This window comes from Camelus bactrianus, chromosome 23, assembly GCF_048773025.1.
Source record: "Camelus bactrianus isolate YW-2024 breed Bactrian camel chromosome 23, ASM4877302v1, whole genome shotgun sequence".
In the NCBI taxonomy this organism is placed as follows: domain Eukaryota; kingdom Metazoa; phylum Chordata; class Mammalia; order Artiodactyla; family Camelidae; genus Camelus; species Camelus bactrianus.
In genome coordinates this window covers 10798206-10826144 of record NC_133561.1, presented here as the reverse complement: position 1 = coordinate 10826144, position 27939 = coordinate 10798206, and the positions used below count along the sequence as shown (strand labels likewise).

At 39.7% G+C, this 27939-nt stretch overlaps 1 protein-coding gene across 12 annotated transcripts in view; it reads left to right on the top strand.

Moving 5' to 3' along the window:
* The window catches only part of ESRRG (estrogen related receptor gamma), a 580276-nt gene that overhangs the window by 339652 nt on the left and 212685 nt on the right, over positions 1-27939 (top strand). The gene's annotated exons all lie outside the window — the stretch shown is intronic.

Here is a 27939-nt window from a genome sequence, read left to right as displayed (position 1 = left end):
GCTCTGGAGCAAATGTAGACAATACTGCACATCTAGCCTGCCTCCCTCCCACTCCCCACCCCCACCCTCCTGTGATACTGGAAACTGAGTTTTTTTACATACTGATCTGAAGTCATAATGCATAATCTTTAGTATCTCCAAATAGCCTCTGTTTCTTAGCTAAGAAATTTGCTATGCTTTCAGCTTATTTAGACGATGCCCACAGGCTTTGTTAAAGGACTACCGTACCTGAGTGTTGGAATATATATCCACTTTATCATATTTGTACACATATTATAAAATATCTAGAAAGCCCAAATGCACATCTGAGATGAATTTTTTAAGAGAACCTAGACTTAAGAGAAAAGGAAGCCTGGACGCAGTAGTGGTATTAGTTTGGTGAACTCCTTTAGCACTATTTTCTTTAACTTGTTTTTTTTTGAAAGAGGATAATAATAGTTAATACGGACTTTTTAGAATATCCTTTGATGGTTTTCTTTTGCCATATCTTGTACATACCAGTCTCCTTTGATCAGGAGGAAAGTCTGATATTGCAGACCAGGCAAAGGACTCTGAGCATTAATTGAAAGCATCCAATTGAATTGACATATCTTTGCAAAGAAATAAACATACGTATAAACACTAGTGTGCAGTTTTAAACTCTTACTACAAGAAACATGTTTATGCATAGGAACTTCTAATGATACTATGGGGTAGGTGTGGGTGTGTTTGTGTGTGTGTGTGTGTGTGTGTCTTTTTGCCTTCAGTTATTTGCCTATGCTAATTGGTAATGCCTGTAGGTCATGAAGACCAAATCCCATTAATAGAAGTGAGACATTATCCTGGTATAAACTTAACCTCTACTTCCAAATCTTGCCTTTCTTTCCTTTTCAGTCTTTAGATAAAAATACAATTGAGTGAGAAGACAGTCAGCGGTTCTCATTGGAACAGTTTTGTTCTAAGTGCCGTAACAATTTTACTCCATTCTCCCAGCAATCCAGTGAAGTAGTCACTGTCATAAACCCGTTTTACAGGGAGACAAACTGAGGTAGAGCAACCTGAAATAACTTGCCCAAGGCCAGACAGCTAATTAGCAGCATAGGTGGGTCCCAGACTCTGGTTCCAGAATTCATGATGCTATGCAGCTTCTAAAATGCTCTATCAGGAAAGCGCTATCTAGAGAAAGAAATGTGAAAGACTGAATTGGTCATTCCCATCAGACTGAATCCACGCTGGGCTAAACAGTTCTTTGACTTGGCTGGTTTTAGTCTGAATGCCCAGTGGTTCTTTCTGAAGAAATAGGACCTCTGGCAGTGTATTCTGAACTGCTTGCCAGAGGTAAAGAGAGGTGTGTTTCTCCTGTTTGCTTCAGGAAAGAAACATACAGAAAAGTAAAGCATTAGTTCCTGTCTGGCATTTTATCAGCTTCACTAAAAACTTTTATTTTTTTTCCCTCGAGGCAGCTGGGATGAATGGTTGCAAAGTGCCTACCTGTTCAGTAAGAAATCTGTTCTCTCCTGTCACATGCATCTGTAACTTCCACAGATAGAACCTTGCAGAAAATGGAAATGAGATAGATGTGAAATTTCTTATCCAGAGAGAAAGCAGAAAAAAGAGGACTGTTTGCTCTCTTGCTATTGAAACAAAGAGCAAATCCTACTTTCTTTTTCTTTTCACTTGACTGTTAGATGCTACTTACAAATAAAACACTTCACTCTTATTTCTCAGTCTCTCCTTCTGTTAAATGGGAATTATCGCCTTTCCAAGTGCCTGGCTTTTCTAGGGTTAAAGGGCCAAGGGAGTTTGGGATGGAAATCTCTCTTTTCTTTTGCTGTAGCTGAGGGCTCCTTGAAGTAACCAAGCCACAGAGCAAAGATGATGGCCTCTTATCATGTAGAGAGTGGACGACCAGATGGCTGAGACCATTCTCCATAATGACCCGCACTCTGGTGGTTTGTAATTTATGAAGTAGGCTTCTCATCAAAGGCGCTGTTGGCTGCCAGAGAGCTCTGCCACAGCACGGAAGCTGCGTCTTCCAAAAAGAACAAAAAACCATCAACCCAATAGTTGCCATCTTCCTGTAGCAGACAGTCTAAAATACAAGATTAAGAAAGACAAATCTGATTTTTATTTCATAAACCGTGAGGAAAGATTTGGGCTAATCTCTGTCTAGGGACACCCTTTCCGTTGGCTTTTCTGAAGGGAGAGGCAGCAACCATTTCAGCCACACTTGTAACTTGGATCTTGAGGGTCCGCTTGTGTCTCCCAGGCCTTGATGCCTAGGCAGGGGGTGAAAAGGGGAAAAGAATAAAGGGTGGTTGAAAGGAATAGGAGAGAAACAATGAGAGGGGTTTGCACAGCTGGGCTGAGGCCAAATACCCCACCACCTGTCAGTAGCTGCCTTTTCCATTGTACGTGATAAACATGGGAAGCACAGGGAACTATGTAAACAGCTTGTGATAACCTGTAATGAAAAGGAATACGTATATACTATATACGTATAACTGAATCACTATGCTGTACACCAGAAACTGACACAACATTGTGCAGAAACTAGACACTGGAGAAATTCCTCTCATTTCCGTAACTAAAACTTAAAAAAAAAAAAATCAGACGTGCCATGAATATGCTGGTCAGTCTTCAACCTCTGCTCACAGTCTCTGTGAGGTTGCCCCTTCCTCTCTCTTCCTAGGGCTATAATTCCTAGGGGTCACGGTTCCTTTTTCTAGGACCGCAGCAGCCTTGCTGAAGACGTAGTTTCCAAAGAACTTTGCTCGATTTAGAGACATCACTGCCCCATTTTCTCTTAAGCGTGTAATGAGACTAAGAAAAACGCCTCCACTGCTCGGCGCTGGGTACGTTTTCAATCTGGCACGCCAAAATTCCCAACTCCGGGGTGAGAAATAAATCTGTTTCTTTGAATAGCAATGAAAAAGATGGGTAAGCATTTTAAAAGGGTAGATGATGAGGGTGCGGGTGGTGCTGTGAGGTGGAATTTTATGTTCTTAGGAACCACTCAGTATAAAATGATAAAGAGTGTTTTGTGATTAGGTGATTTTAGCTTTCAGGGTGAGAAAATGCTTAAACACGGAGCACTCTCTGGACGTATTTTATTTGAATGCGTTTCTTCTTTACTGAAAGCACATCAGGGAAATGGCTGGTGCATCTCATTGGATGCAAGTGAAACAGCTTAAGTTGTTACGGCTTTGAGATTAAAAAAAAAATAAATAGCTCTTTTCAGTAAAGAACTGTATCTCCAGTGTGTTCTTCTGCAGGTGGTGGCCCGCTGCCTTCCTAGTTACCAGTTTGTGACATTTGGTGGCCACTGTCACTGGACAGGATGCTATTGGGACATACACTTAAGGGTCATAGCCTACAGGGCTTTCTTTTTTTTTTTTTTTTCCGGCCAAGATGCCAGCAGTAGCCTCTTCCCTGAATGGACTGCATTTCGGGGGTTAGGAAGAGAGTAATCAGGTAGGAAGAAATGCTTTGAGAAGAGCTATTCATGATCAGAGAAGCCAAGAGATATTTTAAAAAGAGATCGCAGGCTATTACCAAATGACAGCTTTTTAAAGCAGTGCTTTGAAAACGAGAAGCAGGATCTAGACTCAGAGAGGAAGAATAAAGGCCGCTTTCTTGGGAGACAGAGAACGTCTACAGCAAGCAGAATGCGGTTCCGAGAGGAGAGGTGGGCAAGCTGGAAGGCAAGCCACCCGCAGAGGAGCGGTTCTGTTCTGAGGCCAGACCCTCCAGATCAGAAGCATCAGCGCCCTCTATTGTCCGCACGAGAACTGCAGAATCGCCTAGAACAGGCCAGCCGTTTTTTTGCCTCGTAAACAGACTTCTCTGCAGAGCGTGATGGATGGTTATAAGCAGAGTTAGGAAGGAAGGGAAAACACCGACTGATTGGTCATCACCTTCATATTATTTGAGCGTTCACTATCGTCGAATGTTTAAAACACGGAATATATTCAATGTTGTTTCTGTCCTAGCAATCTGACTGCGTTAACATAGAAAGTTCCCCTCTGAAGAAAGGTGCAGTTCAAATCTAGTAGCGATGAAGACAGATTAAGAATAGGAAAATAGTTCTATTCACGTCATTATGCTTTTTTTTTTGGTTTTAGTAAATCTCTATTTACACATTAGCGTTTAACTAACTTTGACAGGAAAATCCTGGTAGTGTCTAACGCTCTCCTTTGCCCAATTTGTGTTTCTCACTAATGATTTTTATGTGGTGCTGACCTAGAAAATACAGGCATGGGAAACTTTTTCTGAACTAAAGTAACGTTAACATTGCTCAGCTAGGTGTTTTACTAAATTAAAGATTAAGGCAAGAATGACAACTTCATTCAAGCGGATCATTTGGAATTGCATTAAACAGCTGCTGTTAAACAGCTGACAGCCACCGAGAGCCTTGTCACCCCCAGCACGGGCTCGAGCAGGGCGTTCCCTGCACCACGTTGTGCAGATCACATCGTGCTCCCTTAGACCCACACACGGCGTCCTCCCCCACTGTGCTTGTTGCCAAACACTGGGCTTTCTAATCACTTTGGATTCAGCCAGGGATCCAGGAAGTCCAAATCCAGCTGGACAAATGCAGAACAGCTTAGCAGAAGCAGCTTTAACAGGTGCCATGGGTACAGTCTTAGGGAACCTTAGAGACACGACAATGGGGAGCCGTGATGGGCAGCATCTTTGCCCTGGTGCACTGGATGGCACCAGTCGCTGAACAGGGTTTGCCACAAAGGCCAGTTAGTCGATCCTTAAGTGATGACATAACAGTGCAAAAAAAAAAGTTTCAACACCTTAGCTGTGCAAGTCCCCTGCAAACAGGCTGCGATTGGATGTCTCTCACCTGCTCCCCCTGCTCTGTATGGTGCCGGCAACAGAGTGGACAGGGATAAAGAACGTGCACGTGTTCGGAATTAAAAGGGTTGGAGGGCAGATTTGATCTAAGCAGGTGCCTTTCTATTTTGAAAATGGGCAACCGAAGATTGCCACCACATAAGCATAGACACAATCGGATGGGTCACTGTTCCGTTCTGTCCTTGTCTGCAAGGATGCCCGGTGCTCTCCAGCAGATGACACTCCTATGCTGTATCTCGTGATTGTTTCTAGTTTGCGAGGCCCACCTGGTTCACGCGTGGGTTTGCTCTCCTTGCCAAGCTCGGGATGACCCCTCCCCCAATAAGAACACTTGATTAAAGTGAGTTTGAAAAAGTTGGCCGACCCTCCAGCACCCTTCCAAATCCTCACTTTACCAAGCCAGGGACAACTTATACTCTCCGTAAGGAAGAGGAAGTTGTGAATTGGCCAAAAGTTCATGAACTTACGTGCGTACCCTGTGCAAGTACTAGAGAAAAACGTAGAGGACCCTGTGTGTTTAGATAGAGCACATTACAGAGGAAACTTGAAAAATCTGCATGAAGGTGGAAAACAGCCTATGTAAGTAGTTCTATTACTATTCAGACCCCTGGTTTGGTACTGATAGTAAAATAAAGAGTGAAATAAGCGAGGCCACATTTTAAATTCTTTGAAATTACTGGGAAAGTGTTTGCTTCTGCAGTGGGGGAAACATTTGACTGTTTTGTATGTTTTCCATATTCTGCTAACTCTGGATAAAAAAATAATAATAATAAGGTCCCAGTCAAATTAGAGTAGTTTGGCGTGTTAGTGTCACAGAAGGGCCGTTTCTTTCCCGGCTGGGTAATGGAGATTACAAAACATGATGCCTGTAGCCTGTTCTGAGCAGGCCCTGAGCAAGGGTGCGCACTACAGGTGAACTGAGTTCATTATGACAAATTCCAGCTTTACCCTTGGCCACAGAGTTAAGCTTTGTACAATCCCCTTTCTGGTTCAGATGCAGGAAACTGCATCAAAATGGGGTTGATGGATTAAGCAACATTATACACAAAATAAGGGTAAATATTTATTAGATTCTTCTCATTTGTTGTGTTTTTTTTTCCCCCCTTTGGCCTCCTGAGCATTGGTGTTCCTTGAATTATGCTAAATAGACTTTCAAAGATTAATCATGTCGGGGGGTTTGAATAGACCCTTTGCCTAAGTAATCCATCTCTCTTGCTGTAAAACCAGTAAACTGGGGCTTTAAGAGACGGAATAATTTACCTCCAGTCACATAAATTGTTCACAGCAGAACCAGAATTAAAGAAGGGCAACTCATAGGTATTTTGGTACCAAGTGTTTATAAATTGCTTGGCAAAATCACAGTAGCTAGTTTAGAAGGGAGTGCCAGGGTTGCACCCAAAGGTCCAGCTCTTCTGCATTCCTGTATCAGGGCTATCTGGAGAAACTGTGCTGGTGGGGGTGGGGTGCGGCGGGATGGGGGAGGGGGAAGGGGAAGGGATTCAGCCACTCGTTACAACCTTACAACCTTGTGGTGATAGAAGGGCTCCGTGCAGAGGAACCAGGCTGCATGGGTGACCGTGCGAGGACCCAGCTCGGAGACAAAGAGGTACACGAACACTCGTTATTTTTATCTCCTGGTCTTGCCACAGAATGAGGTGGAAGTGTGGAGAGGGAGCAGAGACAGGGGAGGCCCGATGGGACGGGGGTCATTACCTTGGAGTTTGTCTCTGCCACTTACGGGTTGAGATGTTCCAATAACCTCTTGGAAGGTTTGTTTCAGAATCTAGAAGACTAACATGATTTATCTCACAAATTGGTAAAAGTCCTCAAAGAGATTATGTGTGAACAAGGGTTTTGGAAGCTTTTTTTTTATTATTGTTATTTGATGCTTTTAAATTGAAGCATACTTCGTTTATAGTGTTGTGTCCATTTCTGGTGTACAGCGTAATGTTTCTGTCATCCGTATACATACCTGTATTCGTTTTCATATTAGAAGCTTTTAAGCGGTATGCTTCTGCTAGAAGTGAATGAAGTGAAACGTTAATCTAAAATGTATCAATTCTATGAGGCTCATTTTATAGGTTCTTAGATGAAGTCATACGAATAATTATTGCTAATAATCTAAGGCCTTTGAGTATGTCAAAGAAAAAAATTTTAAGCTAAACTAGGCAGTTTTAAGGAAAACATTCAGGACTTTGCATAAAAGGGTACGGTGCAAAACAAAGCAGAATGGTGTGTACGTATGTGAGTGTTCATTTTTTTCACAAGTAGACAATTTTTGGAATTAGGGACCAGTTTTTGTTTACTTATGAGCATGTGATGACTCCCTGAGATCTGCAGAGCAGGGGCTGAAGATTCTGGGTATTTTTCTTCTTTCATGAGAAGTGAACCAGAGGCCTTTGTACACAGCCAGCTGTCTGCTATGGGATGTCAATACATAGTACAATGTTCCAAGTGATGCCTTTCAAAATTAATCCATCTACCTACATTTTCAAATTCAATGCAGTTCTTGTTCTCTGATCAGGCAAGAAAGAAAATGCTATGAAAGTTAAGAACTTTAAGCAAAGAGTTATTTTAAAAGTTGGCTTTGATACTCTACAGTTTGCAGTGACATGGATACCAAACTGGGATGTAAAACACTGTGTACGTGAAATGAACATTTTGCCAATTAGATCACTTTGCCTGTAAGTATCGATGTTTCCTCATTTTTTTTTTTTTTTTAATTCAGCCTAGCCTGGGCCTACCTTCCATTCTTCCCCCAGGAGCAGCATCCACTGTAGTAGGAAGAGTGTGGTCTCTGGCAAAAGAGACTGTGGGGTCATAGCCTGCTTCTGCCACTTACTGGCTGGGTTTTCTGGCATTAGTTCTTGTGTGAGTTTCACTTCCTCTTTTTTGTTTCTTAAAAAAAATGGAATCATCATAATATTTACTTACATGTATCATTAATGTTAAGTTGGATAATCACACCAATAAAAAGAAGGCTGGCTGTTGTCATTTTGACCTCATTGAACTTTTTTGAGGTTAACCAAAATAATATATGGAAAGCATGCAGCATGGTGCTTGAGACAGAGTGGGTGATGGACAAATGTTTTCCACTTCTCTTTAACCTAAACTCCACATGAAAACTGATACTAAACCCTGTATTAAATAGTAGCACCACTTTTGCAGTCTTCTTTATAATTTACAGAATGAGTTTAATACACAGGTAGCTGTCCTATAGGGAAGATTGAAATATAAATATAAATCATCATTATATAATTAAGAAATAATAGCCCCCCTTTGTTGGGTATGTCCTTTATAGATAAGGAAATTAAATACCGAGAGGTTAGGTCACTTTCCCAAGGACAAACCCCTAGGAAGGGACAGAGCTAACTTGGAAACTTAGCAACCTTGTAACCAATGGGCCCCCAGCCTGTGAGACCATATGCAGCAAGTTCCCTGAAGAGGGGAAGTTGTGGGGGAACCCAGCCTTCAAATCAACGGGGTAGAGATCCCGGGGCCTAGGACAGAGTCTGGAGCAGAGTAGGTAGTGGGTAAATCGTTCTTAAATAAATGAAAGGAGGGAAAGCAAAATTCAAAAGGGCAGTTCAGGGAGGAGTATGTTTGATAGACACACCTCTAAATGACGCCTGGTTATGAAAGGAAAATCCAGGCCCTGTACCGAGCCCTCCGATGGCTCAGCCAATGGTTTCCTGGGGACCTTTAGATTCTCTGTTTGACCCTAGCTAAGTAGCCTGCAAGCTTTGGTAAATAGAGCAGAAACATAGACGTTTGCTAACATGGAACCCAAATGCTCCAAAAACTACAGAAAAATACCATTGCCTGATCTCACCTGGAGAGTGAAACAAATGGGTACCAGAGAAAAGCTAGTCAAGTGACATCACGGAGGCTGAAGGAGCAACAGTGGCAGTGGGCCAGCAGTATTGTTGGAAGAACAGATGGAAGGTGGGACACATTTGTAGCCAAAAGGAGACGACTCGTAGGTAACACAGCATGCATTGCCAGGAATGAAGATGGTGAGATGCGGAAATAACCTCTATAAGTCCTATGTGTGTGTATTTCTTAAACTCAGGTTTTTTTTTTTTTTAATTGTCCCACGTATTTTGAAAGTCTTTGACTAAAATCTGTGGCTTCCTGGCATTGTTGGACCTTGACTTTCAGGAGTGTTTTGAGAGGGGCGTGTGTGTGTGCATATGCAAGTGTGCAGGACCAGGCTCAGATGAGATAAAAGGTTTGATTAAAACATCAAATGAGTCACCCTATGAATATTGTAAGGTTGATGTTTACTTTCTAAGGAAAGGATGTGGGCTTGCATTTCTCTTGTGTGTAAATATTTTGTTTAGCGCCTAGTGCAGTGCTAACAACAACGTGATAAAAGCTCGCCAAGGATAGGATAAAGAAACAAACTGACTTGATGCCCTGAAGTTTGGTATTCTCTCTGTTTTTGCCATTTGTTCAGACACAACGTAAAAGAGGCTCCAGCAAACAATGCATTTCTTACTCCCTCCTGGTTCCTTGTCCACCCAAGACTGATCTCTCCAGCTTTGTTCTCTCAAAGCATGTAACCCTTTCAAGCCTTCCCATCAGCCATTTAGATGAAAAGGGGGATGCAGCAAATAAATGAACAGGACCCACTCATTGTGGCACCATATTCAGAGCCATTGCAGGTAAAGCCTGGTACCTACTGGTAGTGAATAGGATGGTTACTAGCACAGGTTGGGTCCCAGAAGCAGCGTGAGAATTGTTTCTGCCACTTAGCTCAGACAGAAGTTGCAGGAGGTGATGAGGCCTCAGTTTCCTAATGAGTGAAACTGGCACATTATTAAGAATACTGTGAGGTTCGGGTGAGCTAAATGATGTAAATTGTTGAGCACAGTCCTAGCACAGACACGCGTGACACTTAGCAACACGGATCACGAGGACAGTGCCGGTGCAGATGACGGTGACAGTCATGATGACGGTGACAATGAAGATGATGAGGATGGTGAGAGCGCTTCGTGGCTATCAGCTTGCTAGGCAGACTCTTAAAAGGAATCATGCTAAGATCCGTTTCTAGGTTATGTTTCCAGGACTAAGACTTCCTTCAAATATCCTCTTGGTTCTTGGAAAACCTAAACCAGCTCTCTAAATTAAATTGCCCTGAAGACCAGTAACTTTATATTTTTAATATGAGAGATTTGCTGAATTCTATGTCATAGCCAGAAAAATGGTTTTATTACTGCTGAGATATTTATTCCAGAGTCCTCTTCATGATACCAAGAGTCACTCTGAGGATGGGGTACTGTTTTATTTTGGCCACCTTGGTTGGCACTCTCTCCTGCCACAAATAGCAAATTGTGCCTGTGTTGTAACTTTTATTCTCTGCTCAACAACTTTTCTCACACTTGGCAAATTTGGCAAAGGGATAAATTTTCATTGTATGCTATTGCTGCAAAGTCGTATCTTGTGAGGTCTTAAAGCACACCTTTTATACGAAGACCTGTGGTACTGCTAGCAGCCTCATTCCACTGGTCTCTAATGACTCTCATGGTAAGGTTGTGACTTTGACAAAAAGAGGAATTCACTCCATTAAGCAAATATACTGGAGGCTCCGTACCTTGTCGGAGTTATGAATTCAATCTTTAACAGCTGGAGCAAAGTTGAAAGCCACTGCACTTCTCATTGAATGCTACATTTTACATTTATCAGAAAAGGTAGACCCTTCCTTTTTTTTGAGGTAAAATCTCCCGAAACTCTTAATTTTGAGGTGTTTTGTAGTCTGGGAGAGTCTAACACCAGAGGGCGATGTGAATACAACATTTTAACTAGTTTTTAAATACACTTTATTTTTGGTGTGTAAACAAAATAAGCATATTTTATATTCCCAACCATAATTTTTTTCTTAAGAATTTTTTCTCATAACTGAAATTTTATTCAACTTGTCCACTTCATCACCTTTGCATTTTTCAAAGAACTGAAAGATGAAGAAATCATTCATTCATTTAACTGCTATTTATTGAGTACCTACTATATGCGAGATCCCATAGTAAAGATTTGGACAGAGTTAGTGCAAGAATGGATAAAGACGCATTAAAGAAATGTTTATTGGTCCATTTCTGCATACAAGGCACTCTGATGGGTACTCTCAGGACTGTTAAGATGAGCCAGGCAGCTCCTGCTCTCAAGAAACTTACAGTCCGTTGAAGAACTATGATTCTGTGCTCTTTTCTGTCATTAAAGACGGTTTCACTTGCCCTGAATCCTTCTCCCTCCAAGAGTCTTTTTAGACTTAGCTCAGAAAACCTGCTTCCTTTTTCTCTCCTCACCTAGGCAGAACAGGCTCTAACCTACTTTGTAATGATGTGTCGTATCTCTGAAGAGCGTTGCAGGGGGTGGTGGGAATAGCTGGAGCAAATTCCTGGAACTAGGAAAGCATTCAGCATGTGCAGGCTAAGCCGCGATTATTATACCTGGGCTTCTTGAAGGGGGATTGTGAGAAATATCTAGGAAAGAGGATTTAGGTCAGATGTGAACAGACTTGAATTTCTTGATTTCATTCTGTAGCAGTGGATAACATGGGCTACGGTGCTTAAAAACAGCGCATGAGTTGGATTAAAAAAAAAAATGGAGGGCGAGAGACCAGTTAAACCACTAGTTAGGAGACTCAGGCAATAAGCTTTGAGAACGCAGAGATGATTCAAGGTTAGAACCCATAGGTCTTAGAAATTACAGATGTATTCCAGGCACTTACATGCAAAAGCGTGGTATTTTTTGATGACGAAAAGGGTTGTATAAATTACGCTTTCTCAAAGCAGTAACGATTCAAAGCTCAAAGGGCACATGTTCTGCTAAGCTTGCATTTATTCATTTATTCTATAAATAGCTATCAAACATCTGATTCTCTGTCGGGACCTGAACTGTGTTCCAAGCATTTTGGAGCTGATTAACACAGAGTCCCTGCCTTCAAGGAGCCCATAGTTTAATGGGAGAAACACAATTACATGCAAATAGATATGAAAACACAAAAAGATGGCATAAGAGATGCCTCCAGATAGGAGGTGATCTTTCTGAGTTTCCAGGTGAAAAAAGATGTGTGGGTGTGTCAGGAGTGGGTTGTGTAGTGACCTAGCATTGTAACCAGGTATAAAGAAATAATTATAAATCATACTCACCCCAAAGAGTTTTCCAGTGTCTAGTAGTGGTATCTCTGTATGCATAATTTCTGTTTTTATATTCCATGCCAGTCTGTTATTTGGCCAGTCTGCCAATCGGGGGGTCAGGGTTGTGAGAGGAGACACAGATTAGAAACTGGGATAACTCAGTGCCAGTTATAGTGGACAATCAATTTTTTATATTGTTAAAATGTTTTTCAACTCAACATTAACACTTTAAATTCTTCCCAGTGAAATAGTTACGTTCAGAAGGCAGAAAAACTAAAGAATGTCCGTCTGTCTAAAATCCCATATTGATAAGTGTGACATGGGAAGTACAAAACCACGTCAATAAATGCCAAGTTTAATACTGAACACCTCTGCCTGCAAAATAAGCTCTAGGAATTGAGGGAAATAGTTATAAATAGAATTTTGAGCCCTTTAAGTTCTTGATCATTTTTTAGTTACTCTTTTGGGTATATAGGAAGATGTGTAGAAAGTGTTATTTTTCTATGAGCATCTAAGGCAGACTGATTGGTTTTTTTCTTCTTCTTTTTTTTTTTTTTTTTAATGTTAAGCACATTCCTTTGCAGGGCTTAGAAATCTCTCTAGTCCAAAATTGAACAAAAAGGCCTCCCCTTGTGCTTTTTTCTGTCAGACTGATGAAGCTGTATAGAAATGTAAATGCAACATAAGGATGTATGTGGGAATCTAGCATCGTTCTTTCTTAACCCACGCTCTCTTGTAAGAAAATTCTCTGATTTTGCTGTGTGGGTGCACGTCTCTTGTGTGAGGGCATTTAATTAGCTACAAGTTACAACAAAGACTTTCGAAGGGAAAATATATCTGTGGTGCAGATACCTTTATTTTCATTCGGTGAACAGCTACGTTTTTAACTCCCTTATCAAGAGCTGCGTGAACTGCCCAGACTAAATTGGGAACATCTCCACGCTGTTTGACAAATAGGTTTTTTTGTAAACTGATTTAGCCTTTTCATTGTTTGCATTTCATTATATCGCAGACTTCATGTCACAAAATCGGTATTCACTCAAAACAGAGAATTTAGAGATAGGACTGTAGCCAGATAAAAAATATTGCACAGGTGAGGGCTATTAAGCATAGAATAATGCAAGTCAGTGATCTAAAGGGTGTGCTTCCAAGGGAATGAAGGAGCTAACATCTCCGAGGTCAGGAGTCAGACTCAGGACTTAAGATGTGCCTGTGGCCACATTTACAAGACAATCTGCAGGGAAAACTGTGAAGGATGAAGGAGTCTAGCTGGATAGACTGTAGAAAGAGACAGACTTGTCGTTTGCATCTTAAACCTCATTTTCCTGCAGGGTCAGAGGTGGGAATTAAGTTTAGCTGTTGTCTTTGTTCTAAAACACTTGCTCATGAAAGTTCAGGATTCTACAGCCCACATAGAACAGCCATACTAGGGAAACCAACTTTGAAAAGAGGGTTTTTTTTGTTTTTTGTTTGTTTGTTTGTTTGTTTTATTGAAGTACAGTCGATTACAATGTGTCAATTTCTGGTGTACAGCACAATGTCCCAGTCATGTATATACATACATATATTCGTTTTCATGTTTTGTTTTCCATTAAAGGTTATTGCAAGATATGGAACATAGTTCCCTGTGCTATACAAAAGAAACTTCTTTTAATCTACTTTTTTATATAGTGGCTAACATTTGTAAATCTCAAACTCCCAAATTTATCCCTTCCCATGCCCTTTCCCTGGTTACCATAAGATTGTTTACTAAGTCTGCAAGTCTGATTCTGTTCTGTAGATGAATTCCTAGTGTCCTTTTTTTTTTTTTTAAGATTCCACATATGAGTGATATCATATGGTATTTTTCTTCTCTTTCTGGCTTACTTCACTTAGAATGACGATCTCTAGGTCAATCCATGTTGCTGCAAATGGCATTATTTTATTCATTTTTATGGCCGAGTAGTATTCCATTGTATAAATACAGCACAACTTCCTTATCCAGTCATCTGTCGTTGGACATTTAGGTTGCTTCCATGTCTTGGCTATTGTAAATAGTGCTGCTGTGAACATGGCGGGGAGGAGCACTCTGTACAATAGCCAAGACGTGGAAGCAATCTTTTTTTTCTTTTCTTTTTCAAAATTCTTTAGTTTGGACCAGCAGGTCTCAAATTTGAGCATGCATTATAATCACCTGGAAGATTTGCCAAAATGCAGAAGTCTGGGTCCTGCCCTCAGGGTTTCCCCAGGTGGGGCCTGAGAAATTACATGAACAGTTTCCAGGTAATACTGATGCTTTACTTTGAGAACCACTGGTATAGAATTTATCTGCTGGTCCCTAGAGAATCAAGTATTAGCATTCCAAAGCACCAACCAGTTAAATCCAGTGGGCAAGGGTCCTTGGCCACTTTGCCACTTAACCTCAAGTAGAAAGTCCCAAAGCTCACCAAGGATGGTTATATACAGGAATCTTCTTTGCTGAGTATTATTTTTAAAAAATAAATAAAGCTATAATTTTATGACATCTTTTTTTGCTATTTTAGGAATTCCTTCCTGTTTCCCACAGCCAGGCAGCTTTCTGGTTCAGTTTAATGAGTCTTTGACCATCACCTTTTATGCACTTGTCCTAAGAAGCTGGGTTGTTATTTATAAAGATGAACAGGACACACGTTTTATTCTCAAGAAGCTTATAGTTATGGGGAAATCAGGCAAATAGGAGGAAAGAGTCAGTAGCATCCAGGGAGTGAAGATGCTAAAAGGATGCTGGGGTCTCTGTCCCACAGGCAGCCTCCTCTGACCACCCCCAGGGTGAACTAAGTATTAAGAATAAGTAGGACTTTGCTAAGCAGAAGGACCAGGGAAGAGCAGAGAGAAGTGAGAGATGGGAGTGTATGTTCAGGAATCTGCCAGGACTTGGAAAGTTCTAGAACTTTTTACTTTTTTTTTTTTTAATAAAAGGGAGCTTTTTTTTTTTTTTTTTTTTTAGCTCTCTCAGGCCTAGCGTCTGGTGTCTCTGTTCAGTACTTTCCCCCAACTCATTCTCCTTTTTTTCTCCCACATTCTGTTCCATTTGACCATTATTATCTGTGAGAAAAATCATCCACATTTGCTATAAAACCATTTGAATGATGCATAGGAATTTAAGGAAGACAATGAAAAGCCAGTTTATTGTTTAGGACGCTACATTAATATTTTTTTTAACCGTTTCACACCTGTTCTTACACTGAAACATGGTGTTAAGCTATACTTTTAAATTATATTCAGTATCTCACTGATAAACATGTCATGGTTTGCTGTTTTCTCCTAGATGCTCAGCAGCACTGCACTTATTTTTCTTAAATTTCATAAACTGATGGATCTGTGAAAGTCTGGCTCCTCACTGTTACAGCAGACAAAAGCTGAGGTCCACAAGTGCTTTTCAACTTCTCTTGAGCCACTTCCCCATTACTTGCTGCCACCTTTTTATTTTTCTTTCTTTCTTTCTTTCTCAATCTCAGTTGCAGTTTGGAATCCCCAGCGGACCTCTTCCCCAAACACCACTGTGTGGGCCACTCCCTCAGAGACACTGACTCAGTGAGTTTGGGTGAGAACCAAGCTCCTGTAGGTTTACAAAGTCCCCAGGTGACTCCAGTGTGGGTCCCGATGATCTCATTCTGTGATTAACCATTGGGCTTTGGGTATTAGCATGGCCTCAACAACAAAAATGGTGATATACCTCTTGGGCAGGACTAGTGAAGGTCTAGAATTCACTTGCATTTAGTGACTTGACATGTAGCACAGGCCTCTGAGAGTCCCGCAGGTTAGAAATAGTCTGTGGGCTGTACATAAGAATAATCTTTTCTTACATTTGCGTGGCTCACAATGGACTTGGACTTGGATGATCTCATTTGTTTTTACAACACCCTTATGAGGTAAGCAGGGCAGGTGAATTTTATGCTCTCTACCCTCTCGTTAATGGTTCTTACAGGTGATAACACTAAGACAAAAGCAGTTCAGATACTTGCCAACAAGCTGCAGAACCAGGATCAAACCTACACTCTCCAATATCCAAGTTTCTGCTTTTCCTTAACGCTTCCTTTATAGAGTTCAATAATGGTAAAATAATGATTCCAGGTCCTGTGCTAAGCCATTGACCAGTGGTTCTCAGGTCTCACCTTTGGCAGCATAGTGAATTCACCAGGAGATTTAAAAACTTCTGATGCCAAAGATTATAAATTAATTGGCTGAAGTGTAGCCTGGGGATCAAGATTTTTCCAACTATGGATATTTATAGACCATTTCATGGAATCCTCTTGATGACAACATGAGGTTAGCGTCATCACCATTTTAAAAATGAGGAAACTGAGATAGAGAAGAGTTTAATCCACCAGCCCACCAGTCTACCAGCTCTAAGATGGCAGAGGCCAGACTCAAAGCAAGGAGTGCCTGCAGCTCCCCGAGCCGCCATGTTGTTTTCTCACAGTGTTAACAGTGTTTACTTCAGATCCTGAAGGATAAACAGTTGAGTAAAAAACAGTTTACATACACTAACTGAATTAAAGAATTGAATTTAGAGCTTTTAAAAGTTCAAGAGCCACAGTCCCGTCTGGGAATTAGCCTCAGTGGTGGTCAGCAGCAGTGTGTTTATTTGTTTATTTTCGGTTTCGTCGTTGTATGACTTTCTTCATTAGACTCAATGCATTGAACAGTGGTTCTCATGCTTCGGTAGCAGGATCACCTTGAGGGTTTGTTAAAACTCAGACTGCTCAGGTCCAGTTCCCCTGCCCCAGTTCTCTAATTTATCAGGTCCAGGGCGGAACCTGAAAAATTGCATTTCTAGCCAGTTCTGCTAGTCTGGGGCCCACACTTTGAGAACAACTGCACTAGTCCAATTTCATCATTCATGGAAGCCCAATGAGATGAAAGGCCAACCCCAAGGTCACACATGATGGAGAACACTTGCTCCTCAAGAGTTCCTTCTACCACATCCCACGTCTGTGGGCAAGATGGGGGAACTTCAGAGATTCTATTCTTACCCTAACTTCAGCTTGACTTTAACTTGAGGGGATAAATATTGGCGTTAAAACTCTCTTTAACTCTTTAGAAGCATCAGATTTTGTATGAATTATGCAGTCTAGAAAGGTTACTCATTAATACACTGGAACTGCCGCTGGAGAATTTTTCTTCCCGTTGTCTCTTTAGAAGAAGTGGTACCCAGAGAATCAAGCCCTTAAGTAAATCATTCAGTTAACTGAGACCACTCAGGGCCACCTGAGGAGGTAGATTTATTTATCCGCATGATTTTAAGGATTCAGAAGTGGTAAACAATTGTTCTAGAGAGTTCTCTTGTGGTTGGCAAGGGTGAGGAGAAGGTAGGGTTTTCACCATCACTGTGGAATCCTGTTTTAAGAAAAAAAATGAATCCTGAGTAAAGCTGTCAACCTTTTCTCCTTATCCACTGGCTGGAGTGAGGGGAACGGAATTCAACAACGACGGTACTCTTTTCCTTGTAAGTCAAAATACAGTTTCATTTAGTGAGTAGTTCATTGTGAAAGAATAAATATATTAGCCCCATTAAAATAGTGACAGGATTTCTTCAGAGAAACACTGAAACTCATTTACAGAAAAATCAATCAGCATGAATGTGACAATTTTTGCCCAAATCAGCAATCTCTTGGACAAATATTTATTGAGAGCCTAAAATGTCCAGATCACAGTACTAGGCAGAGCACAGATGATTACAGGCCATCAAGAAGTTTCCTAGATGGGGGGCATAGAGAAAGTACAAACCATCTTGATAGATGTCAGTTAGACCCGTTAATGCAAAGCATTATGGGACACAGAGGAGAGCCATTCATTCGGCCTGGGGACCCTGGGGGAGGCTCAGAGAAGAGGAGGCACCTCAGGCAGCCTTAGAAGGAGTGGAAAGGTGTTCTGTCTACCCTGTGGATTGCGTTGTTAAACACTGTACCTGACTAAACGAGAGCCAGAATTATAAGGGAAGAAACACTTTCTTTGCAATACTACCGGGTTTATTTATGAATATGTAACTTTCTTCCCCCAGTCAGAGAACATGAATTAAGCCTGGTAAAAATAAGCAGAATGTTTACGTTTACATTCTGTACATCTCCAAATATTGATTAGGATTGAATAATTGAATAGGACCAGCTGCTCAATCGATGGAACTGAGGCCAATGGTGGGGCTGAATTGGAAAGCCCTAACCACAGAAAGAGCCCATTAAAGCTCATATTGTCTCATTTAATCATCTTTGCTAATAGAGAACACAAAATGTGGCCATGTTTCCTTCCAGGATCTTCTTAGCAATAAAGTAGGCAATGCAGTCCCCTTCTACAGCATTCTGGAAAGATTTGAGAGATGAAATAGAATAATTCTGAAGAGAACATTTCTGTTTATAAAGCTGTTACATTAGATGGGGTTGATCAAGGTTCTTTTTTACTAATGAGGAAATCTTGGAAACATTCCAGGCAAATATGGTGATTTTTCAATTTCATTTAAATTTGAAATAAATTGTTGTTGCTTCTTCTTTTAATGAAGAACGGTTTTCCTCCTTCATAAGTCTCTGTTCCTTGGCTTAGAGATTCTAGAATTAGAATATGGTTGCATTACCATGAAACTTGGAGAAGAGGAACTAATCAATGGGGAGCTATAGCAAAGCTTTCTGAGAGAAAGCACTGACAGAGAAGGGAAAGTGTGGCTTCAGCTTTCCTTTTTGTACTGTAAGTTCTTACTAGTGTTGTATGTGTTTATCCTAGGAAACTGACACAGGGCCTGGTACAGATCAGGCATCCAAAAGGCAAGTGTTTCCTCAGTTAGAAAGGAAAAATATAATTGGTAGGAGCAGCTTTTTTGTTTTTGTTTTTGTTTTTTTACATTTTTTAAATTGAAGTATAGTCAGTTATAGTGTGTCAATTTCTGATGTATAGCATAATGTCCCAGTCATGTCCATATATACATATATTTGTTTTTAGATTCTTTTTAATTAAAGGTTATTTCAAGAAATTGAATATAATTTCCTGTGCTATACAGAAGAAATTTGTTTTTCATCTATTTTTAAATATAGTGGTTAACCTTTGCAAATCTCAAACTCCCAAATTTATCCCTTCCCACCCCCTTCCCCCCAGTAACCGTAAAATTGTTTACTATGTCTGCAAGTCTGATTCTGTTTTGTAGAAGAGTTCATTAGTGTCCTCTTTTTTCTTTTTAGATTCCACATATGAGTGATATCATATGGTATTTTTCTTTTTCTTTCTGGCTTCATTTAGAATAACTATCTCCAGGTCTATCCATGTTGCTGCAAATGACATTATTTTATTCTTTTTTTTTTTTTTAATCACGGAGTAGTATTCCATTGTATAAATATACCACAACTTCCTTATCCAGTCATCTGTCGGTAGGAGAAACTTTATTCCACTTTCCTAAAACGAAACTATGTTTTGGTGGGCAAAAATACATACTGGTGAGTGCTTTTCTGTACTTCCTGTGTGTCTTTTTTAAGAGGATGCAACAAGATTTATGGGAAACAGCTTGAGATTAGGAGCACAAGAGGTGTATAAATTAAAAAACAAGAAATTCAGGTCCTGACTTTGCAACCTCAAAACCAAATGTCTTTGAGCCATCAAATACATTCTTCAGACCTCAGTTTTGTCCTCTATCAAATGGGGATAATAATAATATAGTTTCCCCCTGCCTCACAAGGTTGCTGTGAGGAACAGAAGAGATGTGTGTGAGACAGCTTTTGCTAATGTTAAATTATAACAAAAAATTAGATATTCTACCTATTATGGTTAAATTTTTTTTCTAAACAGCTAAACTTTTCTTCCTGGCTATATTTTAAAACTATAAAGATTGAAAAATATTCTTCCTTTCTTAACATTTTTCTTCTTTGTTTGGAGTTCCAATGTATTGAAGGGTGAATTAATCTGAGTCTCTTCTCATGAATAAAAATTGTCTTTGACTTATTCAGTTATTTAGTTTGTTTTATTTAGTTAATTCAAGTGGTAACTGAACTCTAGAAAAAATGGGGTCTTTATTATGTTACTTGTTTTTCCGTAACACAAAGGTTGATTGGCCAAAGCTTGTGATGGAAATAACTGTGCACTTAGGGACAACCTACAGGTGAGGTAAGAACCCCCCAGGGTATTAGCTTGTCCTGCAGTCCCCCTCCCCATCACCTCGCATTATTGTCATCTGCCAGGAGACGGGATGGGAATTTTGTCTCACTCTCTTTTGTTTCCAAAGTGTGGTTTTCTAGAAAAAAAAAATTGGCTCTCCCTGATATGGTGGGAAGCTGTGTTCTCTCTTGCTTTTGGAATGAAACCACCAAACAGAACACACAGGACTGGGTGAAAGAATTACAGGCAGTAAAGAAAGGTAGAAAGTGGCCTCAAGGCAAAAATCTTTGTCTTTGTCTGCTGATTAATTAATTCCCTTCTTCCTCTCCCATAAGAAGAGAAGTCTACCACCTTCTCAAAGTATTCAGGGTTCAGTGCGGCTCCAGCGTGATGCCGCCTAGAAGGAGAAGAGGTGTGGAACATTCTTCATGGGATTCTTGTCAACATTTAACCAAGGATACCCTAGAATCCTTAATATCGAAATTTAAGCATACAAGGGCTGGTTTTGAATGTTTTTATTTAAAAAAAAGTATTTGTTTTTCAGGACATATCTGGGATATCACGATTTTTAAAAGCATTGCTGTCAGGAAAAATGAGAAAAATGTTTCCATGCTACCCGAGTGATGGTCAGGGTTTTAGATACTAATACGGCAGCCTTGTTTGCTTGCTTGCTTTTGTTTTAATAATAAATGTGGTTTTTCATTATCTAATATTTAATCACTATGAATATTTGAAAAACAGAAAAACAGAAAGATGAGGAAGAAAGTGATCATGCCAAGTTGCCCCTTCTTACTTAATTCTCTGAAGAATAAGTGGTGGGAACGCTAGAGAATCTTCACAGAGCAGGCTGTGGCCTCTCACTCTTTCTTCCCTTTTGTCTTTTTCTGCCAGCCTCCCCCCTCTCCATTTACTTTCTTTTTTTTTTAAATCACTTTGTCTTTCACATTTTTCCCATGTTACTCTAATACTCTAACTGAATAAAGACACACAAGAAGGACAGAAAAGCATTTATCGCATGTATTTTTGCCTCCCAGTCTTTACACTGGGCAGCCCCCTTTAAATGGAATAATAATAAACTAATAATATTTGTCATTCATTCATTCATTCATTCATCCAAAACCTATTCCTTGTGTTGTGATGAGATCGACTGCAATATTTACCGAGCTCCATCACTGGCCCTGAGGACACCGTCAGACCTGGCACTGTTCCACTGATGACAGTTTGATAAGGGTTAGGGTGGGAAACAGAGTGGCCACGTAAGACAAACTGGATCCCTAAAAGAAACGAGAGTCAAATGTTCTTTAAAAGGACAACTAATTACCTGGGGAGAAGAAAGAGAATTCATCTTTACTAATTCAACCCCACTTCTTTTTTTAATATGTGACCTTTCTATCTTTCTAAGCCTTTGGAGAAAGTAGAGGACATTCTGGTACAAATACACTTGGGTATTTATGTCTTGGGATCAGATGTTCCCTGGCTCTTACCTGGGACCTTTGTCCTTAGAGGGCTCAGATCTCAGCTGGAGTTCTAGGCACTGGTGTACAGTCAACAATTGTGAGGTTGACATTAGTTGCTTGTTACCATGTAAGCACTGGAAAGGGGAGAAATGTAATCATTTCCAATAGGAGCTTTTCTTCTACCCAGGTGTGTAACTTGGGTTAAGGCTCTTAACCACTCTGAGCCTTACTTTCCTCACCTGTAAGGTAACCAGGTTGGACTAGTAATCCCCATGGCCTTCCCCAGCCTGTAATTCCCCATGGCCCAAAGTTTCTGTTTCACCATAGATTCGTGGCCATTCAGTGTAACAAGAGCAAAGCCTTGTGAAGAAATCGAGTTCTTGGGGTATCTGACCGGAGAAGCTCCTGGGTGAGTGAGCTTGTGCTCGGGATGGTAATAAAATCTGCAGCACTATTGACAGAGCGGCTGGGGTAGCGGGATGTGGAAGGAGTGTCTTAAAGGAAGAGAAAAGGATCAGGAGCAATTTCTCTCTGCCCTTCTTTCTGGTGAACAATGACCAGTGAACGCTTTGGAGAGCCAGCAGAATCACTTAACTTTCCCAAGTCCGTCTTCCTTATGCTCAGGCACAAAGCGTGATGGTAGCTTCGGGGGGGGGGGGGCAACCTTTATTTTTCCTGCTCATTACATGGGAACAGTATCTGTGTGGCAGCGTTATAGCAAGCAGTTCCTATCATCTGACGGTTGAAGTCCTCGATAGTCTCACTGGGGGAGTATTTGCACTTCATTTTTTGTTTCTATGTTAAGTACCTTGAACTAGTCAAAGATGAAGGCCAAATGAATTGTCAATGTCTTTCTCTTATATCTCCTGTTTCATTTAGTGAGATTTAAAAATAGGGGAGTTCAGGATTCGTAGATACTGTTATATATAAAATAGATAAACAATAGGACCTACTGAATAGCACAGGGAACTATACTCAATACCTTGTCATGACCTATAATAAAAAAATACGGAAAGGAATATATAAATATAAATATATATATATATGAATATATATGAATCGCCATGCTATACACCAGAAATTAACACATTGTAAATCAATTATGGGTCAATGATAATAATTAATAATAATGATAATAATAATAATAAATAATAATATAACTAACATGTATGGAGGGCTCACTGTGTGTAGGATGACAGCAGAATGTAGTATCTAAACTGAGGCACTTTTGAGAGTGTAAGGACTAAGTGCCATAAATTATTAGGCTGGGAAAATTGGCGTAAGCCAGAATGTTCTTGGCCCACCTTGTTACATGGTCCCCCCAACTAGGACCAGATACTGTGCCAAACTGGTTTAACTTGTTTAATCCCCATAACAACTTTACAAAGCTGCTATTATTGTTCTTGCCATTTACTAGCTGAGGGGACTGAGATTTAGGTGGGTGATACGACCCTAATTCCAAAGCCTCAGCCCTCATAACTGGAATCTGAACCCCAGGCGGGACTCCAGAATAGCCTGTCGTTACCACCAAGCTCTAGGCTTTCTACCGTCACCTGACTTCTGCAGGCATGACACACACACCTGCCCTAATTAATTTGCCTCGGTTAGGGGAAGCAGATTTTTATCAAGATGTATTCAGTTATGACAAGGAACCTTAGTATGTCAGAGAGTTCTAAGATCAAAAAAAGCATAATCATTTCTTGAAGCCTGTTTATATGGACACCAGATGCTAAATAGCTCACTTTTTTTTTTAATTGCTGGTCCTTTGAAAATTTGAACGAAAAGGTTCATAGAAGCAATAGGAAAAGAGAACTTTCAAATAATGTTGATGTTCATATACATCCGGAAAAAATATACTTTTGTGTTTTTTTGATGTGCCATGGACATACAGTTTTTTAGCTTCAAATATACTATAGGTTGAATGGGGTGGATAAGATAGATAATTTGATCATTCTGCTGGTATCAAAGCAAGTATTGCTTCCTGGGAAATCTGTCATATTTGTTCCACTCCCGCTCCTGCTCCGTCCCCACTCCTCCCCCTGCTTTCCTCCCCGAGTTAAGCTACCCTTTATTTTGGACAACACTATCACACACATGATTGAGTCAACAATTTATGGCTTTTAAAAATAGGGATTTTGTCCTCTCTTAGGTTTATTGTTTATCGTAATCATCTTTCAAGTGAAAAGGCTAATTTACTCTTTCTATAGGAATATTTTAAGCTTGATTATCATAATATTACAGCTGCCTGAAAAGGTCTAAAACGGGACATTGACCTTGAATGTTTTCTGCACTTAGCTCATGGTGCTTAACATTCAGGAAAGACTTATCACTGCAACTCATTTATTAACGTATAATCTCAAAATGTTAACTATTGCTCTGTAAATACATGTAATGCAGATTATAGAAAGCTGGTAGGATACTAGAAAAAATGCATTTGGTATTTTACCAGGGTAAGGATGTTGGAAATACAACATAACTAAAGTCAGTTTTCCCACTGGAGCTACTGTAGTTTATAATTTAATTTTTACTGACATTCTACCGTGTATGTTATTAGCTTGACAAAATGAAAGTGAAGTAATCCTGAATTAATTAAACAGAAATCAAATTGCCTCTATTAGCTTCTCCGTCTTCCTTTGATTCTTTCCCTGCCCCCCCCCCCCCCACTTTCACAAACACTGGGGAAAGAGTTTGGTGTGTTACGGAGTGATGTAATCGCTCCCCAGGGAAATGGGCTTTTTTTTTTTTACATGGACTCAGTAATTTGGGGATGGGATGGTTTTTTAGGACGAGAGGTTTGTCACAAGGAAAGGTTTTTATTAGTGCTTCTGTGGAAGCGATCACTTTCAGTAGAAATGATTGCTTCTTGCCAATCGAGACAATAATTTAAATATCAAAGCCTGTGCCCTAGAAATGAAAGGCAAGAGAAAATGAGGTTTGATGAATTGATAGAGGTTTGGTGGTGATACAGAGTAGTCATACCGACTTTGAAAGAAGTCTTCATGTTCTCAGTGGGAAAGGTGTGTTCTTAAGCAGGTTTATAGCATAAAAGAAACCCCAAAGCCCAGGAGCGGAAACTAGGGACAAGACAGGTGAGGTGATCTGTGCAAAGGCACACAGCGTATGAGGGGGCAGAGAGGAACTGGGAGACTAGACCTTCTGCTTGTCCTCCGAGGTTCTTCTTCCAGGAGTGTTCCTTGTGGGTTTGCTTTTGGAGTTGAAGACAGTAGTTTGTAACAGTCTTGGTTTGCTTTTTGTAATGTGGTATACTATACAATACAGTGTATCAAAGACAGCAGGGAAGATGGTTCCCAAACTTAAGAAGCTTTTCAAAGGTTTTATGGTCTTGAGGAAAGATCTGCAAAAATAGATTACAAGGCAATTTGAAAATCTAAATTTGTGATGCCTTGTTTAGTTTGAAATATTTAACGAATGGCAAATGTGTGATATAAAATCAAAATTTGCTGCAGAGATAGTGTGGCAACTATAAACACTTTGATACAGGTAAGTCCTGTTAATTTTCAGAAAGGAAGGTGGGAACAAAAAATAGTGATTAACGTGCAATAAGAGCAGGACTCAATACTTCTCATCCCCTTCTAATGGCACTAGAATTCATTGTTAGAATGTTTCAGGAAATGATTCTGACTCACATCAAATGCAGTAACCGGTCTGGTTTAGACAACAGCAATCTACCTTCTGTTTTCACTTGAGTTTTGTTTGTTGCCATTTCGTTCTTTCAAATGGAAATGAAACATATTTTCTGCTTGGTGTCTGTGCTTTCCTTGGGGCCTGAGAATGAAGTTGTTTGGCTATTAAACTGCATTGTTTAAAGAAGAAGAGATTGAAACTATGCGTGGACCCAGGGTCTGATGCCTAATAGACTGATAATACCTTACTTGTTAATATTCTTTGCGAAACAATCCTTTTGTTTTGTTCCATTTATCCTGCTTTGGGTAGACTCCTTGTGGCAAGATTGTGAAGTGTATAGACTGGTGAGCAATATATGTTTATTCTAGGCTGTTCATCTATTTGTTTCATTGTCTCCCCTGCCCCTCGCAAATCCTCCGTAGCTGAGATTCTTAAAGGCTTGTGCTCAACGTTGCACATAGTGTGTTTATTTCCTTTGATTAGCCACTCGTTCCTCCTTCAAGGTGAAAAACCTCTGTGACTAGGGAAGATTCTTGAGATGACTAAGCTGTGTGTTTATAAAATATTCTGGAAGCTGTCTCGCAAGTTTAGCGCAGTAGATGTTATTTTAAATTTTAAATTGGTAAAACCTGATTCAAGACAGTATGTGTAATCTTAGGTCCTTGACTTGTAGAGGTGACACATTGATCCTAAGGGAGAACAAACCAGCTCTTCCAACCTAGTGCACTTCTGGTCATTCAGAAAGCAGCTAGCTCAATAGACACTGCACCTTGCATAGATGAAATATGGTTAGTGAGAGATCAGTGGGGACTACACCGTGCATGTTTGCACATGGATCTCTGCAAGCACAGAAAAAAGACTTACATGTGAATAAGAGTCTAAATATGTTTAGAAATATATACCAATGAAATCAAATGGTTCATCAGAGGTCAAATAAGTACCCTAAGAGAAATAAGAAAATTCTGGGAAATAAAAGCTAACTCTCATGAAACCTGGTGACTTAAGGTCCATTGGTAAATAATTGACTACAAATCTTGTCTTTAAAAAGCCATTTCAAAGGAGTAATAGACAGGCTCTGTCACAGCATGATAATGCAAAGAAACTGAATACAGTACGGTATTCTGCACAGGTGCAAGATCTGAGCGTGCTGAGTGCATTAAGGTGCACTGAGTACATTAAATAATTTTTATTTTTTTAAATGTCCCTGGACAAAATAAGAAGGAAACTTTTTTTTTTTTTGATCTCTCTTTTTAAAAATGTGTAAAACTGGATCTGTTAATTACCCTGAGAATTTTAGTGTATTCACAAATCAGGATAGGAATCTTTGAACCAAAGATATTTTTCTGTCTTTCTAATGCAGTATTAGTTTCCATATTGCTTTTATTGTGTTTTAGAAAAATCATGTCTCTTTTTCAAATGCTTTTATATTTATTTTTTTAAATTATAAAATGATTGCATGTCTCATTTTCGAGTGAATAGACACATCTTTTTTTTTTTTCCGGGTGTCTGCAGAATGCTTGGATTTTCTACATCTCAGAGCGCTTTTAATTCACTGCTCACAACCAAATTTACATCTTAATTGCAGAGTTCACATTTAACAATATAGACAGCATAATGCTACTGGTAATTAAGCTTTTACTACCTGCTTTTATACAGTATTCTTAGGCACAGTTTTTTTGCTCTGTGAGTTCTCAACAAGAAACTTGTATGCATTTAGACCACAAATAAAAGGAATCAGGCCCATATCTTAGATCTGGCTAAATACAGGGCAGGCAAATTGCTTTCTTCTGTGGGGGGACCAAATCATGTCTGTCATTTTTATATTCTGAATTTTAATGTGGCTGTTCTATTTTAGTGTTTTGTTTTTTAAAGACCTAGAAAATTTGAGAGGGTGGAGAGAAAGAGTTGAGTTCTGATTTAGTGAATTTAACACACACTAGGTATCTGAACTAATTTATTTTGATCTCAAAGATCATACTATTTATATCATGCAGGACTTAAGAGGTAAAAGCCCTGCAACTGAATTATATCACAATTGTGGGGTTTCCACTCTCCATAAGGTAGCAGTTATCTCTTTGCCATAAATAGCTGGTAGCTATTCTAACGTACATTTGCTCATATAAAAAAATCCTGTATTTAAAAATAGGACTTAAGAAAACTCTTTGTTATATGGAAACTAAAAACACACTTATAGTCTATTGGAAAAAAACACCCTTCTCTTTTTATATTCTCTTTTCTTTAAAAAGCACTTCTGTTTGAACCTAGTCCTTTCAACGACCAGACTGTGTGATGGTTTACAAAATGTTTCTGAGTTAATTTTTTTTTTAAAGCATTCAGGGTGTGTTACGTGTGAAGATAAATACATAAACTGCATTTGATTTTAAAGCTGATGTTTTGGGTTAAAAATCATATGTATAATTATAAATGTCTCCCAGTTTATAAGCTTGTACTGAAATAAGTATGTGATTAAGAACACTTTTAGGGTACTGGTGGGTAACGCTCTCCCAACAAACAAATGTCTTTATTTTGTGAAAATGCAGAGACGGTTTCCCTGTAGTAATTACCCTCCAGCTCTCAGTCTCTCACCCCTGAAACTGGAGGAGCCAATTTGTTCTGCACTTGTTTACGTTTGTTTTCAAAAGCTATGCATCCTATATCTATAGGTAGAGAGGCAATAGCAGGTAAAGAATTTATTTACACCCCGAATTTATTTACATAGGCATTCTCTCAGATTGCACTGATGCACTATTTCCTCTTCTGTA